The following is a 25,066-nucleotide window of genomic DNA, read 5'->3' on the forward strand; positions in this document are numbered from 1 at the left end:
GATTAGATGACCCTTGCAGTCCCTTCAAACTCTATGATTCTAAGAAGAGAAGTTGCCCAGGGTCAGGTCAGGACTTGGTATGACAATATCCTTTAGGTTAAATGAAGGACATTGTGAGGTTCAGTAGTGATGCCTTTTAGGCATGTGTAGGAAAGTGAGCTGTGTCAGAGAAGCTTGAAGAGGAGGCAGACGAGCAATTTAGATCAGCAAAAATGCAATGGAGAAATGGTTCACTCTTCCCTTCTATATCATTGCTTTTTCCTTCAGCACTGCTTTTCCAGTCAAATTGGCTGTCTCCTGACAATGCAATACAGTACAAAAAAGAGCCATTCACATGTCTCCTGTGCCGCATCTATTTGGACTCAGTTCTTCATATCTGCAGTTATTAGAAATACAAATAACTTTTGAAACAAATATATGAAACAAGCAAACAAAAATTAAGTGGGTTTAAAAAAAACAGAAAGACTTTGCAGGTCCAAAATTTATCCAAGGTGTTATAAGATGTGAGGTGTTGCCAGCAACACATGCAGTAGCTGAGTCACTGAATTACTCGGTCTTTGAAAGCACTGATGACATAGGACTTATCCACCCTTAGCTTATGCTTTGTGCTTTCCAGGTACAGGCCTGCGCTTTAAAGATCTGTGTCCAGGTGCTCTTTTCTTTTTTTTACCCCAGAGCTTCTCCTTCGAAAACTCACTATTTGAAGCAGAAGTGCAACAGATGGCAATTCAGGTTTTCTGCAGACGACAAATGGCCATTCAGTGATAAAGTGTGGGGTTTTCTGCAGAAAGCGCCAGAGGAGAGAAAGAGCACTCAGACATGGAACTTGAAAGCATAGGCAGTGCCTGGAAAGTGTGGAGAAAAGGATAAGTGCATTTCTTTATAGCGAGAAATCTTTGAGGCACATGCCTTAAACTGTAAGTGGAGCAGTTCAATTTCTGCAAGAGCCAAGCCTACAGCTTTCAGTGGTGCATGTAGGTGTGCACAGCACATTTCATTGGGGGTGCACCCAGTGATTTTTTTTTAGAAGGGTGAGCATTTATGGAATACATACCCATACTCAATCATAAAGGACAGTTTTATTCATCAGACAAAAGAAACTGACAACAAAAGTTGTTGTTTTTTTAATTCACAACTAAACTTCACTTAAAATATGCAAAATTAAAAAAAAACCCTGTGAAACCAAATACGGTACCAAATTTTGCTATAGTAATAACCAGGCATATACAAAGATACCATCAGTTTTCATGGTCTTCATCTTTAACCATTAGCTCACCCAAATTAAGCAAAACAGGTTAAGGGTCCTTCATTTCCCTGTCCTAGAGAGCGAGGCATTGCTGGCCAGTGTGAGCAAAAGGTGGCGAGCAGAGCAGCTGAGAGGGCAGAGATGCCACGCTGTACTCTCTTGTGCTTGCCATGACCCCCATTTTAAAAATAAAATTAGGGTGCACCACACCTATGGTGGTGCATAACTTACTGTAGCATAGTACAGTAAAGCCTTTCTGTACCATTGAGTATGTCAGCCAAAGTTCATATGATCTTTTTGTTCAGCATAAGCTGCTCATTGTTTCACCTAAGTTAATGTGCCAACTGGTCTTGATCATCAGTTCTAATAGCTAACTTTTACATTTTTCTAATGGAACAACAACACACATAGCAGAAAAGGCATTTTTTCCATATGCCATGAGACTTCACGACTTTATTATTTTGTCTATCAGGGCAAATGCTAACAAGTAGTTTATGTTGTGCCTAGAGAGCTTATGGCTGGCAGTCAAACACAGAGAAAATGTAAGGCTGGGAAAGGCAGGCAATATTATCTCAGACAAGTTAAAACTTGGCATTTTTACCATTACATGTGTAGGTATTGCTATTGCATTGCTACTGGAGATTGAAATGTATTTCTGATGGTTTATCTAAGGTTACTGTTTACTGACTGGGTTCCATTTGTGAATCACTTCCCACAAAGTATCTCATAATTTAAAAATTGACATTAAAAACAATTCCATATACTGTACACAAAGAACTGAAAGCAATTCTATATTTTAAAACAATGTCAAAGCCAATGAAGATACAGATTAGGATAAAGATCTCCACGATGAGGTTGTTGAAAAAGGAACGTCTTAATAGGCATTTAAAATGCAACAAAGACAGTCTCTGTCCAGTGCATAATGGGAGGTCATTCCAGAGGGTAGGTGCCACCATACTAAAGGTCTGATTCCTATATAATGGAGCTCCTGACAAGAGTTTTTAAGGGGTGAATTGTGCTCCAGAACCAACCCCTTGAACTTAGCATGAAAGCTAATGCAATTCTTTCACCAACAGTGTAGCATGGTGCTGATCGTCTGTGCCATGGCGCAATCAGGCATCACAGTAATCCAACTTGGAGGTTACCAGCACATGGCAACAGCGGCCAGCTATCCTGGTTCAGAAACAGCTTTAGCTGTCTTACCAGACAAAACACTGAGGCCACCTGCGTCTTCCGTTTCAGAGGTGAATCTCCAAGCAACCCCAGGCTACAAACCTGTTCCTTCAAAGAGAGTAAAGGTAAAAAGGTAAAGGATCCCTGGATGGTTAAGTCCAGTCAAAGGTGACTATGGGGTGCAGTGCTCTTCTCGCTTTCAGGCTGAGGGAGGTGGTTTTTGTCCATAAACAGCTTTCTGGGTCATGTGGCCAGCATGACTAAACCGCTTCTGGTGCAATGGAACACCGTGACGAAACCAGAGTGCACAGATATGCCACTTACCTTCCCGCCACAGCAGTACCTATTTATCTACTTGCACTGGCATGCTTTTGAACTGCTAGGTTGTCAGGAGCTGGGACAGAGCAACGGGAGCTCACTCTGTCATGGGGATTCGAACCGCTGACCTTCCAATTGGCAAGCCCAAGAGGCTCAGTGGTTTAAACCACAGCGCCACCCGCCTCCCAGTTCAAAGAGAGTAGGACCCCATCCAGAGCAGGCAATTGGCTAGTTGGACAGATTTGGGAACCTCCTCACTCACAGTGCCTCTATCTTGCTAGGATCCAGACTCAGTCTGTTGGCCCCCTTGCAACTTAGTACTGAGCACAGGGACTGGTCCAGGGCTTGCATGGCCTCTCCTGATTTGGTTGTTACAGTGAAATAGAGCTTTAGCAACATGACGTCATTATGTACTCCTGGATTCTTCTCTGATCCTGAATTATCTAAAGTCGTGCTCTGATGTTATAAGCCCAGCGCTTTTTTTTCTGGGGGACGCAGGGGTACACATACCCCTAAACATTTTGTGAATCTAAGCTTGGCCTCATTGAGGGGCAGTATTTCGATATGAGTAGAAAAACAAGCCCAACACATAAGTATGGAGTGGGGCTGTACCAAGCAGTCCCACTCCTCACATCATGCATGCCAAGAAGCAACCCCCCCCCAATTTATATGTACAGCACAAATGTCAGCAGGATGGAGGGAGACTTTGTGCACACAGCTGAACATTCTAAAGCAGGGGTCAGCAAACTTTATCAGCAAGGGGCTGGTCCACTGTCCCTCAGACCTTGTGGGGGGGGGCAGACTATATTTGGGGGGGGGGAATGATGCAAGAGCACCATGAGCCCCAGTGGCTGCTTACCTGTGTCTTGAGAGCAGTAGGGACTGGCGGTGGCAGCAGAAGGACGATGACCGGCGTGCGAAAGGGCTCCAGAGAGGGGCTGCTTAAAATGGCGGCTGCTCAAGCGCTGCTGCTGCTGGCACCTACAAAGCCCAGCCCCCTTCCTCCTCTAGGCAGGGCGAGGAGAAGCCAGGAGGAGGGAGGGAGGGAGGGAGGGAGGGAGGAGGCGGCGCCGGCGCCATGTGAGGGACAGGTAGGGAGAGGGGAAGAACACGTGTGCTGGCGATCCATGCAGTGATTCCCAGACCGTCCGTGGACCGGATCCAAAAGGCAATTGGGCCTGATCCGACCCGTGGGCCTAGGTTTGCCTACCCATGTGCTAAAGCCTCTACACGTTCTGGTATGCATGGAAGCAGTGCCGGATTAAACCCCGTGGAGGCCTGTCCATCCTCTCTAGTCATCTGCATCGTGAATGTTTGTTTCTTTTCTTCCAACTTTTCAGGGTTTTGAGGTATTTTTCTTTTACATACTGGTGCAGATAAAATAGTTCTGGCTGTTTGCGGGAGTTTTGCCTTTCCCTAAAATTATATAAATTAAATGAGATTGGCTGCCTTTTGAGGTAATTGGATTAACTCGGACATTTTCAATGCCTACTTCAAGGCAGTACAAATGGTCTGAAATCAAATGAGGTTAAAAAGTCCCCTATAAACTATGACTGCTGTTACAAAACTTAATTAAGACAGAACAGCAGGCGGTTCAAGTGTGAAAGAACAGTGCACATTTTTTCCTTTCTTAAAAAAAAAATTTTTTTTAAAAATGCCAGCATGGAAAAATAGCTCTGATGTCATTAAAGCTAATTGGAAGTGGTGTGTGTGTTAAACAATGATGTAATTAATGGGCTAATGAATAGCATATTAAGATTGTTATTAGCAATGAAATTTGAAACGTACATGAAGAACCAGTTAAGGTTATCATATCATTAGAGCCATTACAAAAATTTCCTCACATTATGGTGCATTTTATCAGCTGATAATACTGGACTGCAACTGAGCAGGAGTAATAAAATCTTCTGCTCTTTCACCCTCTCACTTAGAGCAAATTACGTGATAATTGCCATATATTAGTTGTGTGCTCAGGTAAATTGGCCATTCTAATGTCATAGTACAACTTGCCTAAGAAGTATTTTTTAAAGGTAATGTCAGAGCTGGAGTGGGACAAGGGCTCGCACCATTACATTTCCATGCTAGTGACAACAGACTTAGGGGGGTTTTAAAATGTGTGTGCAATTGTGGGTTCAAGCTACAGGGGATTGCCAGCTGGCGGTGACTTCCTTCGCATAAACCCATGTGAGAAATCACTTGTTTTCCTCATGTAATACCCAATAGCTCTAATAAGCTGCTCGACTAATCATTCTGCAGCACTGTTTTACAGCTCTGTTAAAAGTCTCTTAAGAGCTGCCACTTAACAAGTGTTCCGTATGTGTGAGCAGCAAATATCTCCGCTGAAAGAAACCGAGCCTACTTACATGCATAACCAAAAATCTTTTTTTTAAGAAAGAAAGAAAAGAAAAGACAGAAATTGCCCTGCCCTAAGTAGGTTTGGGTCTGATTAGTTTTCCAGGGTCTCCTAGCAGGTAACAGATGGTGCACGGTTGGCTCTAATTTTTGGGGAAATTAATCTCTGTCTGGCACGTTGCCACTGTTCAAGCACATAGAAAAAGCTTCTGAGATGTAGAAAGCTGGCTGAAACTTCCAAGGGCAAAATCCCAACATGAAGGCACATACATTTTCCAAGAATATACCTGTTTGTTTGATTAATTTAAAGCCAGCTGATGATGGGCTACGGATCTGATGCTTCACGATTTGAATAATTACAGAGGTGCATTTGCAAAAACAGTTTCAAGAATCTTCAGATCTGCACCTACTGGAAATAGCCTGACACCGGCTAGGTCCAGATAGCCTGGCTGATTTTTCCTCTGACCTATTACTAAATCAATAGCAGGTTATCTGTGAACTTTCATGGGATAAGGGTTACAAAAACTAAAGCTCCCTTTAGAAAGGAACTAACAAGTGCAGTCAATGAAAGAGAGCAGCTTACGTACTTTCTGATTGGTGAGGAATGCAAGTCAATATCCCAGTGAAAAAGCTACTTCATGTATCATGATTCCCTTGGCAATTTGTCTGTGTCTAGTTAAGATGTTCAGCAGCTATTAATCAGCGACGACATGTTTCAATACTTGAATTGAAAAAACAACAACACTTAAAGTCAGAACACTTTTAAAGCATAAACTTTCCCCGACTTTGAAATAATCCACTTCTATTCCTTTTCATGTCTCTGTTTGACTTTGCAATAATGTTCTTACTTTTTTTCCAGGAAAGCCACACAATTTCTCTTGGGTTCCTAGTGATTGGTGTCAAAGGTCCAGAGAAAAACATTTAAGTTGATCGTGGCTTTTGAATGCAAATATTTCTAAAGCTTAAAAGATATAACCTGCGTATCTACAAACTGGCCCTAATAACAACAGGGGTCATCTTATACCCTCCAACATTTTTCTGATAAAAAAGGGACTTCCCATTCCATAATGATAATTTTACTATTTATACCCCCCCCCCATCTTTCTGGATTGCCCCAGCCTCTCCAGGCAGCTTCAAACATATATATAAATACTAAAACATTAATCATTAAAAAAAAAACCTTGCCTGTACAGGGTGGCCTTCTGACGGCTCAGGAGTCGAATAACTCCATACCCTCCAAAGTTTCTCCAGTGAAAATAGGGATGTCTTAGGAAAAGCAGGACATTCCACGATCAAATAAGAAAATGGGATGCCTTTTCTAAATCAGGGACATCCCTGGAAAATAGGGAGAATTGGAGGGTCTGTCATCTGCTCTTAACCTTCCCTGATGTTCTTACCCTTGCATTGTGCTCGGGGTTCCAGCACCCCTTCACAAGCACACAATGTCATCTTGATAACCCCAAGCCAATGGCTTTGCATATTTAATTATTAGTTTTCCTCATTTTAATAATCTAGCCTTAAAAGAGCTTTCATCTCCTTAAACTGTAAGGATAGCAGCTGCTGGAAAAAGGCACACATGCCATGTAAAGCTTCAGAAGGCTTAGTAGGCCTTATGGACAAAACTGACAAAGGAGGTAAAAATACAGATACTTGGTTTTATCAATTAGCATAAAAGCCCCAGTGAAGCAATGGAAGAAGTTAGTCACAACTACCCGAAGCACCATTTCTTTCAGTGGGATTGGGCACTATGACTCAGTATAGTTGGACTAGGATATTTTTTTGGGGGGGGGGGAGGGAACAGAGATATAAATATAGTAACATTAAACTAATGGTGTCATACACATGGAATATTTATCCATTTGATATCAGTGCTAAAGTCCCCATTTTACCAGCTAGCAAGAAGGGAAAGCAAATTCCTGAATATCTGTTATCTGTACTGATTACAGCTTCGCTAAGGCTGCATACACACTAACATGTTTGTAGTAAAAAATGTATTTTTTTCCTCAATCTGGAATGGTGCGTGCTCAGCCGGCCTGCTGCTTTCAAGCACCATTGATTCTTCCACAAGGCTGTGTGTGGTTACTGGACACACATTTGAAAAGCCTTCCCCTGAGTAGGTCATCTATGCTTCCCCACCCTGAACATGCCCTGGTGAATGAAGTAAGGTGGAGTGGTTATTATCATTGCATTCCCACACCCACAACATCATTGGCTACAATACTCCCATTGCCAAGACTACCTACATCTGTTTTTGAACAAGCACTGTGTGGGGTAATGCAGAATCCATCTCCAATGTGCTTTTATTTTTGAAATGAAATCAGTTTCCCATGAAGTGCTTTTCAGGGCAAAACATATCTAGATTATAGGATGGGGGAGAGTACACAGTCTCTCCATTAATTCTCAAATAAAATATTGTCTCTGCCGAGTCTTCATACAGCTGTGTGTTTATTAAGCCAAAAGTCATTATTTCCACAGCATACTGCATGCTAGGCCAAGAAAATCATCAGCAAAATTGCTCATTCACTCTTCCTTCCTTTAATTTATAGAGATTTCTTTTAAAACAGCAAGTGTTTCCAATTTTCTGTTTCATTTTTCCTTTATCAGGTAATCTGATAGATACACTCTATAGCATTATATCCACACTGAAAAGTTTTAACATCTGATTTTGGATATCTCCCTATCACTTTTGTTTGCAATGAAAAAAGTTTAATTAACTGTTGACTAATTTTGCATCATTTTTTTCTTTTTTTCTTTTTAATGCAACCACATCATATTTACTTCACAGCTACTCATTTTTTCTGTGGTCATGGTCTTGTTTCTTATTCTTAATAAACTTCTTAATATCTGTGCTACACTCAAAGATGATAGTCCCCCTTTGTGTGTAGACCAGAGGTTTTCAACCTTTTTTGAGTCCGTGGCTCCCTTGACCAACTACATTCTTTCCACGGCTCCCCTGAGGGGAAATGCACTCTGAGGACCAGAAGCTCAGTTATGTCACCCCTTGCCTCTCCTCTCCTCTATTCAATAAAACAATTTGGTCATCTTTATGGAGAAACATTGCTCAGACTTGACACTAGTCAGAACATGGTGATTATTGCCAAAAGCGGGAGGGCAAGGAGTTGAGAACCATTCAGGACTGAGCAGTGGTTCTTCTGCCACTCCTTTTTTATTACAACATCTGCAGTTTTTCTCCTGTCTGGAGAGGGCCTCTGAGAGAAATTTCATCATAGGGTACAAAGTGTCTTTTGGTACCCTTCCTTTCTCCATTAATCATCCTTTTTATACTGCAATGCAAATCAAATCACCGGAAGACATTAGTATTAATAAAAAGAAAGGTAGATCAACTTTCTGGTTACTTTAAATCAGTGCAAATATTAACTATTTCCAGCTTAGGAGAGTTGTATGGAAAAGATAATTTTACCAGCTGTAGTCTGTTATTCATCTGTTCATGAGATAATAACGGTGGCAATGAACTGCTTTGCCCTCCTCTGCTTGTAGGTGGGCAGCTGCCAGTGCCAACACCCAGAAGAGGAAGTAGATGGGGGAAAGAAGCAATATGGTGTTTTATGTAGGCTTACACAAAATGTAAATGCTAGTCTTCATGCAATATAGGTCCTAGGAAATTTCTGGCTCCCCTACTTTGGCTCCCAGGCTCCCCTTTTGATTCTAGGCAGGGGTATGATATATCCCCTGCACTCCCTTCTCTTGGGCCCTGGGTGTGGAAGAGAAGAAAGGTGTGTCTATTTTTGGCCTAGTGCCCTTTGAGCTTAGTTCTCTGATAAAAGCTGATATTGACCATGGTAGAAATGCAAGCACTCCCTTGAGATAAACAGAACAACAACAAAATCAATTTCTTAAATGTGCATCCACTTTGCAAACTAGCCTTAAATTGTTGCAAATTGGGTGACACTGACTTCATTTTCTCTTCTAATATAATATGACCACATTTTATTTAACAATTATGTTGGTTGGTAAATTCAGGTTAGCATTTAATTCAGGTTAGTGTTCGCTTCTTGTAAACTATTGAGTTTGTTTGCCATTGCACTTAAATTACTAAATTGTAATTTAGTTGCTCATTAGTGATGGTAATTGTCTATATCTTGCCAAATAGCCTGTGCCCACAAGAAATGAGACTTGCATATATTAGAAGAGGGGTTTTTTTGTAGATGGTGAGAGCATCAGAATAATTTATGCAATAAATAAACACCTTGCTATGGTAAGTAGTGTTTTGATGGCTATTAAGTGTCCCCAGTTTAATTAGGAAGCACAGTTTTGTGTCATTAAGAAAATGAATGTGAATTTAATGCAGGGGGATTGCAGGTGGCACTGCAGGCATGCCTTAACATGATATTATCTGACACCTCATTCTCCCCTTCCAGAGCAGAACCACAACTGTAATTACCGAGAAACGAGCAGGAGAGTTAACTTGTGCTTTCTCCGATGGCCTTCCTGAGCAGCACACACAGAAAAACCCGCAAATACTGTCTGTTGACATAAACTACTTGAGGTATTCCTTCTTACTCTTGACAAAATGGAGTTTTGTCAATTGGTTTTTCATTTCCCCATCTTTTGTTTTGATTCTTTGTCCTTTGGCTGCTGTGATCTATCTCAGTATAGTCAAATAGCCCATTCATTAAAAATCCCAGGTCATACCTCTTTCCACAGCTGCTTCAGTATAGCACATTGCAGCCTGTTGGCTATAAAAAAAGAGACATGGTAGTGAACACAAAAGTTTGTTTATTGGAAAGCTAATATTGAATTAATGACCTTGATGACATTAGAACCTCAATGCTCAAAATTAGACATCTTCATTATTTTTGTACAAACTATAAAATGCTATAAACCCAGGGTGAATTGCAGCCTCAAAAAAATTGTGACCTTCATTTTTCTCATTAGGTCCAAGTGCATAGTTTTGACTGGGCTGGTCCTCTTACATATGACATATAAATCAGAATCAAATTGTTTAGCCATTTCCCTTAGTGAGGATAAAAATATAACATTTTCAATAAAATTACAAATCATCATGAAAAGCTTAAACAGTCAGCCTGTTGACTTTCCACAACTGACTCAGTCTTATCAAACTGAGCGGATACATTAGCTTTCATGCTAGCGGTGTGTATCAGCTGACTCCATTGTTCTGAAACTAGACCTAAAGAGAAGATTTGAGAGCCTGAACCACTTCCATCATCATTCAGCATTTGTACAGGATTTGCAGCTGGACAATTCCCCATTGCATGACTGTTCCCCATTGCACACCACTGCTTGATGCACTAATGGAGTAATGCAACAAATAAAACAGGAGAGATATGCATTCTATAGACAATCCCAAGGTAAGTGGGTGAGCACATGACCAGAATTGATGGTCTAGGTCTTTCTTATGGAATCAGCAACCTGCTGGGATGTGTGCACACAGTTTGTCTCATGATTAGAACAAAGCAATAATGAATGCTGGTTGGTTGGCTCATTCTAAGTGTCCTCTGCATTTCCCTAGTTTTGCCAACTTAGTCAAAAAGTGAGGTTCTCCTTTCTGCGATGAATTTTACTAAAGATCAGAATGGTTAAAGAAACAATATTGTCTATTTTTTCCCAGTGCATGCTTACAGATGAAATGGGAATTCTAATCTAGGTGTGCCATAGTAGTGTTTATTCCATATTAATTGCTAGTCCCACAAAGTGTATGTTTAAGTTACTGAATTTTTAAAAGAAGAAATAGAAACCGTATCCAGTTCAATAAAAGAAAACAAAAGTGGAGTGAACTGTTTAAATATGTCTAAATAAGCAGCTAAAAGTTGTAAACATTTCACAGGGCAAGCCTAAGCAGCTGACCAATAAAACATGACCCAGGAAGAGGGAAATGAGTTTCAAGCCAGACAAACATTGGCAAGCTCTGTTATGAAACACTGTTTTTTTCTAAAACACACACACATACACAGTGAAGCACAGATGGTTTACAAAGAAAACATTTCTAAGTGTTTTGTGGTTTGACAAAACAACCCCCTTTTAAAAAACTATGTGTGAGCCAATGTAGCAGGAGACAAATGCCAAGAGGGCTAGCTATGGGCTCACCCACACTGCCATTTGTCCTATAATTTCAAGTGAGTCAAGTCACAGCCAAGAGGTGTTTTTTCCTGTCCTGCCACTTTCCCCAGGAAAACCCACTGTATACTAATGAATTGGAACTAATGGCATTCCATTGAAAACTTGATTGACTTTGTTCTGGTTCAGTGATAAACAGCAGATTTTCCCAGAGAAAACCCTGGGACAAAAACAAAGCAAAGCAAAGCAAAACATTATCGGACCTATGACGTGAAATTCACTTAAAATCATGGGACGAGCGAAAGTGTGGTTGGTCTGTGTGTCCGTCTTGTTTCAGGAACTCTTGTTACATTGACTCAAAGAGTCTTATGGCACCAACTGTATACAGTGGTACCTCGGGTTACATACGCTACAGGTTACATATGCTTCAGGTTACAGACTCCGCTAACCCAGAACTAGTACGTCAGGTTAAGAACTTTGCTTCAGGGTGAGAACAGAAATTGCGCGGTGGTGCAGCAGCAGCAGCAGCAGCAGCAGCAGCAGCGGGAGGCCCCATTAGCTAAAGTGGTGCTTCAGGTTAAGAACAGTTTCAGGTTAAGAACAGACCTCCAGAATGAATTAAGTACTTAACCTGAGGTACCAGTGTACTTTTAAAGCACAAAAAATTCTGGGCACTGTAGTTTACCCCTCACAGAATTGCAGACCCCAGCAACCTAAAGTGCCCATAATCCTATGAGGGAAAGAAAGTGCTTCAGATGTCTGTTTAGGTATAGTGTGCACCAAGAGATTGACTTCTTCGGCAATCACACGTAGCGGAGTAAGATTGTCTTCCATAAACACGGTTTTAACAATGAGTCCGTAAGTGACTGTGGAGGCCAATTCTGGATCCACTCGTCCTTCCACAGTGGGGACATTGGTTTCTGGGCGGGAGCTGATCACGGTGTGGATTTGCCAAGCATGCCTTCCTCCTAGCACATTTCTCCCTTGCATCCTGAGTTCAAGTGTCTTCAAAGCCCATGACACCTTTGGTAAAGGCTGTTCTCCAACTGCAGCGCTTGCAGGCCAGTGTTTCCCAGTAGTCAGTGTTTACACTACATTTTTTTAGATTTGCCTTCAGACAGTCTTTAAACCTCTTTTGTTGACCACCAGCATTAGGGGTTGACTGTGGCATAACCTTAAAAGTACTTTCCCCAGCTGCCGGTCTGTTCATTGCAGAGGTTTCTCCTGCTGCATTTGCTAACTAGACAACAATATCCTGTCTGCCTGAAGCACTGGTAGCTCACCTGGTGCCCTCCAGATGTTGAAGGCTTACAATTCCCATAATCCCCGGCGGTTGGTTATGCTCTCTGGGGCTGATGGGAGGCCAACACATCTCACGGGCACCACGTTTACTACACTTGCCTTGAAGACTGTGGCAGCATCACTTTTTAAAGTGCTATAGGTGCGTCTATGAGCGAAGCAGGAGGCAAATCACGGCGGGTTAGCTGTGTCACAAGAACCCTCTTTTTCCTATAGGGACACGAAGGCGGGAAAGAAAAATAAAAAGTCTTGCGGGCACTTTAGACTTATTGTGGCGTCAAGAGTAGCTCCGCCCCGCGCCCTTTCGGAACCGTCTCTCACGCAACGTGGGTTGTGTCGTCGTGTCACCAGAAAGGCGATAAGCCCGCTCGTTTCAGCACAGCGCCAGAGCGCTCTTCTGTACGTGTGTTTATTTGTGTGTGAGAGACGGCAGGAGAGAGCCGCTTCTCCTCAGCCGCGCTCCAGGACCCCGCCACATATTGCGCGCTCGGGGACTCCCGCGTGACGCGAGGGCTTCTCCACCCCTGCCTCTCCACAGAACGGCCCCTTTTTCTCTCCGGAGACATAAACTTTTCTCCTCCCCTTGCGGGGACTCGCCTGGCGTGCGGAGAAGGAGCCGCTGAGATCCGCTGCGGAGGGAAGGAGGGGCTGCCGCCCGGTCCTTGCCCTGCCCTCCCTTTCCTTCCCCTTTATATGCAGCGCTGGACGGCCCGCGCGCCTCGGGGACACGCGCTTCGTGGGACTTCCAGAGGCCGGGACCCTTGGGCGCGCCAGCTGTTCTCAGGTACCCGCTTCGCTCCCCCTCCTCCCCTGCCTCCTGCTATTTGCGCCGCCGGAGTTTCCTCGGCTTTCCAGACCCAGATCCTCCGCCGGGCGAGGAGGAAAGGGACCGAGCCGCGGCGCTCTGACGGGTCACTTGCTGCGAATGCCCCGCTTGACCCCGGTGGCGTGCCTTTATTTTGACGCGAGCGAAAGTTAAAAACGGGCGGTGGAGAGAAGGGCTCCTGTCACCTGAGGCGAAAATTAACACACATGAACCCGGGAAAGTCTCGGCTCAGCAGCCCAGGCGCCTTTTTCATATTCTCGCGCTTGGAGGGACGGCGTCTTCTGCGAACCTCCCTGCGGGTCTCACTCGCCCCTGACGCGCAGCGAAAGATGGTTCTGCCTTTCGTCTCTTGCATTTATTAACTCCGCAATAGGCTTCTGAAACTGGGTTTGTTTAAGTTAGACTGCCCATAACTTTCCCCCTTTCCTGTAAGGCTATTTAACCCCACGAATATTCTGCCTTTCATATTTACAAGCGAAAGTTGCAAATAACTATGGGTGTGTGCCAGCCAGCCAGCCAGCCAGCCATGCATGCCCCGTTCTTCCTGGACCATGTTCCATTCTTTCTCCCGCCCGTTTTTCTCTGTACTGTACTTTAAAACAGTCAGTCAGCACTGAAGGTAATATAATGGTGGGGGGCGGCAGTGCCTAATGGCAATGCCGGCTAAATTTAGCATGAAACAGCTGGAACTGGTGGTGAGGAAAGGCAGTCAAAGGCAAAAGGTAAATAGCAGCCTGTCTTCCCATCCCATTGGCCAGTGACTTCTCCGCCTTGCACTCTTGGCAAAGAGCTACATTGTTGCCCCCCCCAATCACTTTATTGCAATAGCCACATTAGAAATTACATTGTACATGACCCAAATACTCAAAAGTGTCTGGAGTGAGGGCAAGGTGAGAAGGAAGGGCAGAAAAATTCACACGCCTTTGTGCCGTTTGATGTCGCCGCAGCAGAGGCAGCATGTCATCATACACATAAATATCATACATTCCATAGTCTGATAGTTGCTTTTTGGTGGTGGGGGGGAAGCAGTTTCGCCAACTCCTCGGTACACCTCTGCTAGAAGTGCATCCTCTTCTGAGCTTTGCTGCTTTGCAGGGGCAAGGGGACTGGGTGGGTAGTGTATAAGCAGGAGAAGGCAGTGGCTCTCTTGACCACCCTACCTGGGCCTGTGTGCTAGCTGTTAAGCACAAGTGGCCCTCTCATGTCTGTTTGCTCTTTGTGGGCAGGGCACTGTAGCAGAGTGCTGGCCACAGAAGGAGCAGCCACCTCTCCTCACTCAATCACTTGCACTCTGGATATAGTGGGGTTGTGACAGGGCCCAATGAATTTATGCAACGTAAAACATTTGAAAGTCCATTTTTTCTTGTGTAGTTTTAGTTGGGGTGTGGCCTTAGGGGTATGGCTAAGGTGACTGTTGTGCTGAACTGAAGCACTTCTAAATTTACTACTACATCATTGTGTGTTTTCATTGCTGGTATTTTAAGTTGTAATCCACCTTGAAATGGTATATAAATGCAGTAGACAATTTCACATGCAACAAGGCCTACTTATCTGTAATATCAGCAGGTGCCTGTTTCCATCAGCATATTCTTGATAGCAGCCATGGTGGGGGGGACTGCTGCTTCCATTATAGAAGTTATGATCATGATCAACTGATTTACATATGAGGTGGTTAGATGTTATTGAACTACAACCCCCACCAGCCCTCAGCCAGCATGGCTAATGGTCAGCAGAGATGGGAGTTGTATTTCTAGCACCTTTGGAGGACCAGTTTACCCCCTCCCAACATACATACATTAACTTTTTTATGTCATGATATGTTTCTCTATGTAAGTCTTGATATATGTATGGCTCAGAAAGGCTTGGTGTGTACACAGAACACAGAACAAAGTGTTGTAGGAACAAACTCCTAGAGTACACCATGAAGGTGTAACCCCACCCATCTTAACAGATGGTAAAGCATTACTTTTGTTTACCTCTTCCTGTCTTTGTGTAACCACAGCAATCTATTTTGACCATTAGCCAATGTAAATTTTTAGCAGCTACATGAGGGAAATCAACATGGATGCTTCCAGATAAGCTTGTTTGGTGGAGGCTGGTCCATTAGGACAGGTGGGACATTGCCCACTTTAATAATTAGGTTTGTACAATTACTGGTGCTCATGTTAAGGGCCGGCTCACACGTGAGGCGGACTGAAGCAACTGCTTCAGGTGACAGAATCTCACGGGATGACACTCCTATGGGCTGCCGCCAGGGTTGCATGGTGGCAGTTTCTGGTGAGAACTTGCAGAATCTCATGAGAGTTCTATGAGCTCTTATCTGAAGCTGCTGCTACAGCCTGTAAGTGAGGCTTCGGTGGAGTGGGGACAACTTCTCATTTCATTTCTGGCAATGAAATGGGATGGGCTACCCCTGCTCATTTTATTTATTTAAAAACAAATTTCCAAGTTTCCCAAATTAATGCTTTCTTTCCTTTTAACTCTTACCTTGAGTTCTTCACATGATTTAGGGTTGGCATTAGGGGAGAGCAGCACTCTTTTGTGTTTAATAGCTGTGGGGCAGGCATAAATAATTATGCAAAAAGAAGTGCATTTGGATGAACTTGAACTGAACATAGGTCCATTATTTTAATAGGTTTACCCTGAGTAAAGTTTAGTTGAATCTCACCCTAGACTTAGAATAAAGACGACACCCTTTTATGCATGTAGTTGTGGTGTGAACACCTCTTTATCGAGAAACAGATTGGTTCTAGTCAATTCCCCTTTAATGTCTTACAACTGTACTTATAATACAACCAGTAGTTTATTTTCATTTGCATATGTCAGTGTGGTGTAGTGGTTAAGAGCGGTAGTCACGTAATCTGGGTAACCGGGTTCGCGTCTCCGCTCCTCCACATGCAGCTGCTGGGTGACCTTGGGCCAGTCACAGTCTCTCAGCCCCACTCACCTCACAGAGTGTTTGTTGTGGGGGAGGAAGGGAAAGGAGAATGTTAGCCGCTTTGAGACTCCTTAAAGGGAGTGAAAGGCGGGATATCAAATCCAAACTCTTCTTCTTCTTCTTCTATGTGGCTATACGTACAGAATTAGAGCAGAATAGTATAAACCACTTCTACCATTCCTCAGGGATTTCTTTCACTACAGCTCGTTAACATTCACTTTTTACCAGTGGGGTAAGCAGCCATTCATTGCTAGTAATTTTCCAGCTTTGGCACTGTAGATAATTGTTAAACTATTAAATTGTAGATTGTGATTTATAATGTCCATAATGGCAACAATCTCTAAGCATTCACTCTGTTCTGTCACTGGAAGCATACCCTAATCTCTTGCAGCATAAAATACAGTACAATGACTTGTAATGACACACATATCTTATTACCTGCTGGTAATAAGCTATCAACAAGGATGACAGTTTAATTATATAGTACATCTCCTGCTGGCAAATGACTAGCTCCCAAATATTTCTGCTGCTCTTCACCATTTTTTTAAAGAAAATGTAACTCAAAACTCTGGGTGCCTTAAATTGAATTTTTACTTAATATGTTGATGATGGGTAACACTAGTTTCAAACCACTTCACTGGTGTTTTTATTTATTCAAAATATTTATATACTGCATTTTATTAAAACATCTCAAGGCAGTTTACACACACACACACACACACACACACCACACAGTCTAGCAATGTTAATAGCCAGTACAGAATTTAATTTAAAATGTTATGACAACTGGTTAGCATGGTCTTAGTTGTATAAGCACCAGTAGGTGTTGTTGTGTTAGGGAGGTTAGAGGTCAAAGTTAGAATTCTTTTACCTCTCCCAACATAGTTTCTCGGCTGTTATTCCTATGTGGTGTCAGAGTAGAGATGATCCATAGTGTTCTGACAGTCTCACAAAACAGAAAGTAGGGCACAGGTTTCCATTCAAGGCATTCTAGGAATTCCCAGTTCCTGCAGTCAGTATTATTGTTGTTACATTAACAGACAGAGGAGAGCCCTGGAATTGAGAGAGCCTGCAGGAAGAAGGCACAACTTCTGCAGAAAAGAAGAGTTGTGTGAAAAAAGACGGGAGAGGCCTGGAACTGAGAGAGCCTATCAGAATCTGCAAGGGTGAGTCTAGTCTGTCCCTATCCTCTTTGATTGTAGACATTGCCACCCTATCCCCAATCTGCTTCCAAGTTCTGCCCACTGCAGAATTTGATTTCCACCACCCTGAAACCTAGCCACTTAGGATAAGCAGATCCCAAAGGTCTCGCCAGCCATCTGGCCTTGACCAGCAGGTACAGGAAAACTAAGTATAGATGGGTGGGGTATCAATAATAATAAATTATTATTATTATTATTATTTATTATTACCATGGCCTCATCAGTAGAGAATCCTCTCAAGGAAACTCACTGAAGTTGAGAGGAAATAGTTTAAAACAGTTAAAGAAGAGTTAGATGACCACTTACCACTTTACTGCAATACAGGTGACTCACTGTTTGCATGGGGGTTGTGTTCCTGCCCACTCATCCCGCATGTCCGCAGAGTATGGCTTTCGGGCTGCTTCTAGGTCCATGACAATGAATACGTCTGTCATTGTCTGTAAAATCTGTTCCTGCAAGCAAGCAAGCAAGCAAGCAAGCAAGCAAGCAAGCAAGCAAGCGGAGAGTCAGTTTCTCACTTCATCACTTCCCTTGTATGCCTGCATCCAGCACTGTGGATACGGGGAGATGAGTAAGGCACTAATTCAAGACAGATTCAACATTTAGCATAATAAATCTGTATGGCCATATGATGGCAACATGCTGTTTTCTACTTTTCTGCTCATGGTGGAGGTGATGGAATGTCTGGGAGAGGTTTTTTTTTGAGGGGGGGCATTCTAGCTTCGTAACTGCTTTTTAACTTGGTCAGTACAATTTTTAGGGAAGTAAAAAGGACAAAGTCACAAGATATGGGAGTTGGGTGCTAGCAGCCTCTTGGTAGCTTTTTCTGACCATTGCAGTGTAGTGTTTATGGGTGATTAGGAAGGATCATTAAGAAGTAACAGAAAGGTTGAAAGTTTACGCTCTGCCCCATTTGAGCTGGGTTAAAATGTTTCTGGGGAGACAAAAATTATGCTTTGCTTGCTTCTAGCTAATATCTGAGGCCAAAGTTAAAGTCTGACGTATGTAATATCTTGCTAATGCCTGGTGTATGAGACAAAATGAAATGTCTTTTGTTTTCTTCTTCTCATGTTCCTATCACAGTCAAGGTATTAATAACCACCTGTTTTCTTGTAAGTAGAAAATAGAAATATAAACAAAATATGACAACCATAGAATATTAACTGGCAGATGTTTTAAAGGAGAATTACCTTTATTTTATTGATAAGCTTAGATTTAATTTGCTTTCTTTTAAATTGGGGACTACTACTAGTGATTAATGATCCTTAAGCGAAAAGAACCAGAAAGATAAATCAGTTCCTTGTGTGGGAGCTTTAATCTATTGGACATTGGCAGAGTAAGAAATGTTCCGTTGCTGGCAAAGCAAAATGCCCTATTATGATTTATGCACCTGTTATGGCTTGTGGCTTTTTTTTGCCTTGGGAACCTTGTGAGTTTGGTAACAGCTCTATTTGAAATTGTACACTGAGCAAAATCAGAGAATTGGGATAACTTAATTTTCTTTAGAAACTTTTTTAAAAAATAAAAAAGTAAAAGCACATTGCTGTATTTAAAATAATAAATTAATATGATAAGCAAATTTGCTGAGGAAGATTCGAGCACACATCAAGCATACACATGCATTAGAATGTGTGGTTAAAATGTCCAAAGCCCTTAAGATTTAATTGGGTCCTGGGACAGTTCTATTCATGTATGCTGTTTCAAAATGTATTTATTTGAAAGTAAGTCTAATTACTGGTAATTTAGTAGTGCTTGCTTCTCAGTAAGCATCCTGAAGACTTTTATCTATATATGAGATCCTTAAGAATTTGAAAAATGAGATAATGTCTTTGGTAGGCATTTTACGTAGTTTGTGTAGAACAAAATGCAAGTGTAAACAGAGCAATATGAAACGAACAAACAAAAACACTGGTTCTTCTTCAATAATAAAGAACAGTAAACATTAAAAAGCTTGAACAGAGAATACCCTGCAATTGCAGAGATCTTCAGATTTGCTGCAATGTGACCTGTCACTTTGCTTATGGCACACTGTGAACTTATTTCATTGTAGAATCTTCAATGGTGTCACATAATTTTTGGTATGAGCACTGGGATCCGATTTATAGCCTGGCAAGAGAACAATAACAACAGCAAAATTCTAGATGTCTAGAAAACTTCAAATTCATTGATTTCCTAGTTAAAATGATTTGAGAGGCTACCTGTGATTTTAAATGACTGTTCAGATTTCCCCTCCATTTCTGTTTCCTTTCCTGTTGTGTCAGATGTCTTCTTCTATTTTTTGCAGCTTTTAACATTCTTTTTAGAATGCAAATAGACACTGTCCGTATTTATTTCTGGTCCATGCTTGCTTACTTTTAAGGCACTTTATAAACAAAAATGCAACCTCTTTTTAAGTTAAAAATGTCCCCAGATCAGACTTCCTGTTTCCTGCCGAGGGAAATGGCTGCCACCCATGAGACTGGACCCCCAGTAGTGCCAGAAATCCAGGGCTAATATGAGTGTAATTAGCTCTGTCAACCCCCCCAGGGTAGGGGAGCTTAGCCACCCGCAGATCGTCCATTATCAGCCTCTCGTAACAAGATGGAGGGGCTAGGATGTTGGGCGTTGCATGGCACAAACTGGGAACTCTCTGGGGTCAATCTCTCGAGCGGGGAATACCTGATTTCTAAAAATTAAAAAGATTTGGACAAAAATCTTTCTGGACAGAAAGAGATAAAAGGAAAATCTGCTAAACTACACAGTCACTGGAGGTCAAGCTTTGGACTTTTGATTAATGTGGTGAGCGGCTACTGTATTTTTGTAATTGTTATATCAGCTATTTCATGATTTGGCGAACCTCACCAAGAAAGAATTAATTACCTAAAGGAAACCTAGGAGGGGCAAAAATTAATTGGATGTATGGCACCACGGTCCTCGGCGGAGAGTCCTAATTAAAATTGGCAGAATAAGATCAGATATGAAAATGGCTTGGGCTGAGCAGGAAAGATGGCGCTGGTAGCAGCTGTGACGCAGCAAGAAAAAGGAAAACAAGGAACCTCCTTTTCGCTTGACTGTAAATCCTAATTGGCTTCAGGCAGTAGCAGGTCAGAGTAGCTGGCTGAATGCAGCAGTGACCTTCTGAGATAGCTGCCAAGACATAAACTACTCCAAGCACCTTGCACAAGGGGGGGAAAAAGCTGATGTCCTGTTACTGCATGAATGAATGTTAGAAACAGTTGGTTCACTTGCTTCTGCAACAGTCTTTTAGCAAGAACAGAGATGAGAAGAAATCATTTTTGAGAAATCTTATTGTTCCCAGCCTGTGGGGGTGGGGTGTGTCGGGCGTGGGGCCTATGGGCATTCCATTTTCCAGTGACTCTTTTGCCTGCAGATGGTGCACTGGCTTCTTCCCTAGGCGTCCTGCCCCTCCCGTGGACACCCTCCTGGATTGCGTTTTTGGCTTTCTGGCTGCTGGCTGTTTGAAGACAAACCCCTAATTATTTTGGCTGGGTCCTCTTCGAAAGAAGGATTCTGATTAGGGTGCTTGGAGGTCTGTGGTCCTGGGCGTCGGATAGCTCCAGGGGGTCGTACACTCGGTGGGGTGGGGCCATCAAAGTGGAGTTTTAGCTGCCTCAATTGCAACTATTAGCTGACTCAATTGCAACTATTAGCTGACTCAATTGCAACATCAGTATCGTCCGCTGCCCTGAGGGCATTTATCTTGCGGATTTCCTCAATGGTCAGTATTGTAATCCCAGGGTTTTCAATCCCTTGGGTTTAATTGTCTCTTTTTTAACAGTTCTGTCCCATGTGGCTCTCAAAGCCTTCTGCTCTGTTTCTTTCTGTCTGCCAATTCACATCCTTGCATTGTGCTGCTTCTAGAACCAAGAAGCCACATCCAGTTCACTCTTTTGGATTGCTTACTGGCTCTATCTCACGCGGCTCTTTAAAATCTTCTGCTCTTTTCTTTCTGCCAATTCACATACAGAAATACTCTTTTGGACTGCTTGTCCACTTCACCTGCTTCCTTCTGAATTTCACCATTTTCAACTTCCTCTTGTCTTTTCTCCTGTCTTTTCTTCCTCAGTCTCTTTGCTTTTGGAGGGTTGGGTAGGGGGAACCTCATTTAGCCCTGGTGCAGTTGCTGCATAGGATGGAGGGGGCTAATTATTCCTCCTCTTCTGGGTCTGGCAAGACTGCTGTTTTTTCTAACTTGTACTTGCTGCCATACTGGGCACAGTTTGGCATGGCACGGGTAATCACAGTTCTACTTTTCCTAAGCCATGGGGGACAGTCAGGAACTTCACATAAGTGTTGGAGTCTATTTTTTCATCAGGTTTTTTTTAAAAAAATCCCCAATCTTCTCCCTTTGTGGCATCTTTCCAATTTTTTTTTCTTTTCAGGAAACAATTGCAGGGGGGTCGTGGGAGTTGTTTTACTGCTTTTTCTCCATGACCCTGGAACACTTGGGAGACTGGGATACTCCCTCCTCCTAACGTCATTTCTCTCAGTCACAGACCACACGTTGCTTTCAACGTCTCACATACTCAAAACATTCACTGGAGTGTCCCCACAGGCACATTCAGCAACTCCCTCAATCCCCTTTATACCAACACCAAAACCACAACCGGCAGCGCTTCACGACTTCGACCAGGGCCCAAGAGCACCTTTTACTGCTTCTTCTGGGCACAAAACCAACAACCAACCACAACCGGCAGCGCTTAGACTTCGACCGGGGCCCAGCAGCACCTTTTTTGCTATTTTTCTGGGCAACACCAAAACCAGTGGCACTTCTTCTACCCTGCTGGCGGAGCTGATCAAACTCTCTTTGCTCCCACCTATCCCTGTGGAGCTTGCTCCCACCTATACCCTGTGGAGACTACCTTGTTCCTCGAGGTACCTTCTTTCTGCACGGCCGTTGCCTTTTCTCTGGTCCTTGCAGTGTGTCCACTCAGGAACGGGTGGCAATTCCTCCCACGAACTTGGCAGGATGTGCACTGGAACTGCTGACACGAACCGAGCTGTTCACCACAGGGACGCCTTGAACCCACATCCCTTATCCTCAGGGAATCTGTTTTTCCCGGCCAACGCACCAAGAAATATAGCCTTATGAGGCTTTGCGCCCGGGAAAGGGAAGTGGGAGTCAACAGACACTCAAGGAATAGTTTCGGAGAAAAAGGTTTTATTTCTACCATCCATGAACTGGTAGAAGGAGCAAGTGTGATAAGTCACAAAAAGCATGCACGAATTCACAGTCATGTGCACAAGCATATATACCCCTTTCTAGTTCCCTCCTCCTTTCCCCTCCCTCAGGAGTCCTGCCCCATGTTGAGGTTCCTGAGCATGTACAGAAAGCTGTCTTGGGACTATTGTGGACTCTTGGCACCCTTCCCAGGAAAGGGGTTTCAGAGTGTTCAGATATGTTTCAATCTCTTGTTCTGGCATGGTTCTCGGACGGAAAGCAAGTTGCAATGTGGTTCTTTAGCAAGGCCAGAAGACATGAGAAAGGCCTGAGAAACAATGGACTGTTCTCTACCTTTGTTACAGCAGAGCGGAATGTTTCTGATGCTTAGCTAATGCCTTTTAGCTGCTGAGAAAAATGATTTTGAAAAGCTCTGAGAAGCTTTGAGCCTGCTTTGGTGGGGGGTGACTTCGGGCCTAGGTGAGGTCACCTGTCCTCACCTTCCTTCAAGGGAGGCCGAAGATACTTTATAATTTGAACTACAAAAGGGATGTACTTTACAAAAAATGCATGTGCTCACACGGAATATTTTTATATATGTTTGAAAAGAGAGTGACGGTGAATTCTGGACGGTGAATTCTCCAGGGCCCTGGAGAGCGAGCGTGGTTATTTTTTGGAGAAACTGGGAACAATCTTTATATAATTTATTGACTGTCCAGTACACCCCATGGTATAGAACTTGAAACACCAGCTTGTTATGAGAGATCAAAGTCAACATGGTGTCATTAATTTCAACCTTGTATGGAAGCCCAGAGCAAGAAATGGTAGAGAAAGGAGGGGCTACTGAAAGAGGACTGTGTTTCCAAATAATAAGACTGAGAACAATATGGAATAAAAAATTGCCTCCTATGTGATTATAGAAATATGGAATCGTCAAACAAAACAAGATGGAGAGTCGTATACCAGAGACTGATTGACTGAGAGATGCGGGAAGAAAGCTGAAAAGAAATGAAGGACAGTAGCTCTTGGAATTCAGAACACGGGAAGTCACCCTTTGAAATTATTTAATTCAGACTTTATAATTGGCTGTATTGGTGTTTTTCTATGTGGCAAGATTTGGTTTGATTTGTTATGAATAAAAATTATTTACAAAAAAAGTCATATGCTTTAATTAGTGAATTAAGAAAGCTTTCCGCTCAATATCATGAATAAGTCGAACCTTTTCACAATATGAAATGAATACGAGATACTTCCCCCCTCAGCAATACTTATAATACAGGAAGTGAACCTCTATGGACCACTGCAATACCTCCCCACTAGTCCTTGACTGATGTTGCACCGAGTGGACAGAGCTGAGTCAAATCTGGCCATGTCAGGTTGGCCCATTTGTTCATGATCAAATAATGAATCACCCTGGTTCTATCAAGAACCAACATGGAATTCAGCAGCAGAACCAGCAGATTGTTGGGGGCAGTGGTAGAGCACTGATAAGTACCACAAATAAGAGGGAACAAGCACCTATCACCACTCCTTCAGAATCTCCCTCTGCTATGCCTGCTCCTCCTCTTAATCACTGAGATAGGCCATCCTACAACATTCATCCAATCTCTGTCTCCTGAGGCACATCTTGTACATAGAACACCCTGCTAAAACAGTTCATACACAGAATTTATCATGCCTCTAGGTCACACAGGCATCAACACATGACAGCCAGATCTCACAGGACCTGCCATAAATACACCTATCATCCATCTGAGCAAATTATATGGTATACAGTGTTCCACCTTATCTCTCACCTGGGGCATAAAACCATCTCTTCTCTACACCTGCTTCAAACCCAGAGGCAGGAGTGCCAACTTGGCCCCATGACCATGGGTGCTCGGGGCCATGGGTGCCATGCAGTGTTCATGGCCCTGGCACCAAAATTTGTGGGTGCCCGACTCCTTCATAGGGAATTTTGTGGGTGCTTGGGCACCCAGGGTCCCAGGAAGTTGGCACCTATGCCCAGAGGATATAAACTCTCAAAGACACCTCAGGCTCTCACAGTACAGAACCCAAAAGCACAAAGCCTATGTATTTCATGCATTCTCTCATCCCAATTTGTGCTATATTCAGTAAACAAATATCAAATATTCATTGTTCATTTTGCTGTTCATCTCATTGTTCATCTTGCTGAAGATAAAATTAAATGCCTGAAAAGGTCACCAAATACTGCATCTTACATGACAGATAAATTATTTCTACCTATTAGCAGTTAATGTATTTTGTTTTGGATACTTGCATGACTAAATCACCAAGTACAATTGACATCAATGACTTTTAGCAGCATACTGACAGTTGCTGAAACTGTCTTATTCTTTTATTTCCATTTTGAGCATGATTGACATTATGAGAAGTGGCACATAATCTTGCCGCTTAAAAATGATTGTTGCCAGCATCTATTTTTAATTAAAGCATGTCACCAGAATGGAACATAGATTTATGGCTGCGCAGGGCTGATCACACATGCATACTC

The 25,066-nt window shown here is 42.8% G+C and overlaps 1 protein-coding gene and 2 long non-coding RNA genes across 5 annotated transcripts in view; 1 reads left to right on the forward strand and 2 right to left on the reverse strand.

The window, feature by feature from the left end:
- The window catches only part of LOC310685427, a 32,830-nt gene extending 14,988 nt beyond the window's left edge, over positions 1-17,842 (reverse strand). The window contains exon 1 of one of the 2 annotated variants that reach the window (XR_014515242.1): positions 17,697-17,842. This is a non-coding gene — a long non-coding RNA (uncharacterized lncRNA). Of the gene's footprint in view, positions 1-17,059; positions 17,230-17,696 lie in introns of those variants that run through there. The other variant, XR_014515243.1, reaches the window with a different exon arrangement.
- Positions 1-25,066, forward strand: part of IL15 (interleukin 15) — a 75,256-nt gene that overhangs the window by 30,212 nt on the left and 19,978 nt on the right. Inside the window, exons 1-2 of one of the 2 annotated variants that reach the window (XM_083457650.1) lie at positions 12,842-13,208; positions 17,229-17,354. The gene's annotated coding sequence lies outside the window, so the exon portion shown is untranslated. Of the gene's footprint in view, positions 1-12,841; positions 13,209-17,228; positions 17,355-25,066 lie in introns of those variants that run through there. The other variant, XM_083457651.1, reaches the window with a different exon arrangement.
- Positions 20,430-21,967, reverse strand: LOC310685453. The gene is made up of 2 exons (XR_014515280.1): positions 21,352-21,967; positions 20,430-21,275 (listed from the first exon to the last, which is right to left on the reverse strand). It is a non-coding gene; the product is annotated as an uncharacterized lncRNA (long non-coding RNA).

This window comes from Podarcis tiliguerta (assembly GCF_965153285.1).
Source record: "Podarcis tiliguerta genome assembly, chromosome: 9".
NCBI classification, from domain to species: Eukaryota; Metazoa; Chordata; class Lepidosauria; order Squamata; family Lacertidae; genus Podarcis; species Podarcis tiliguerta.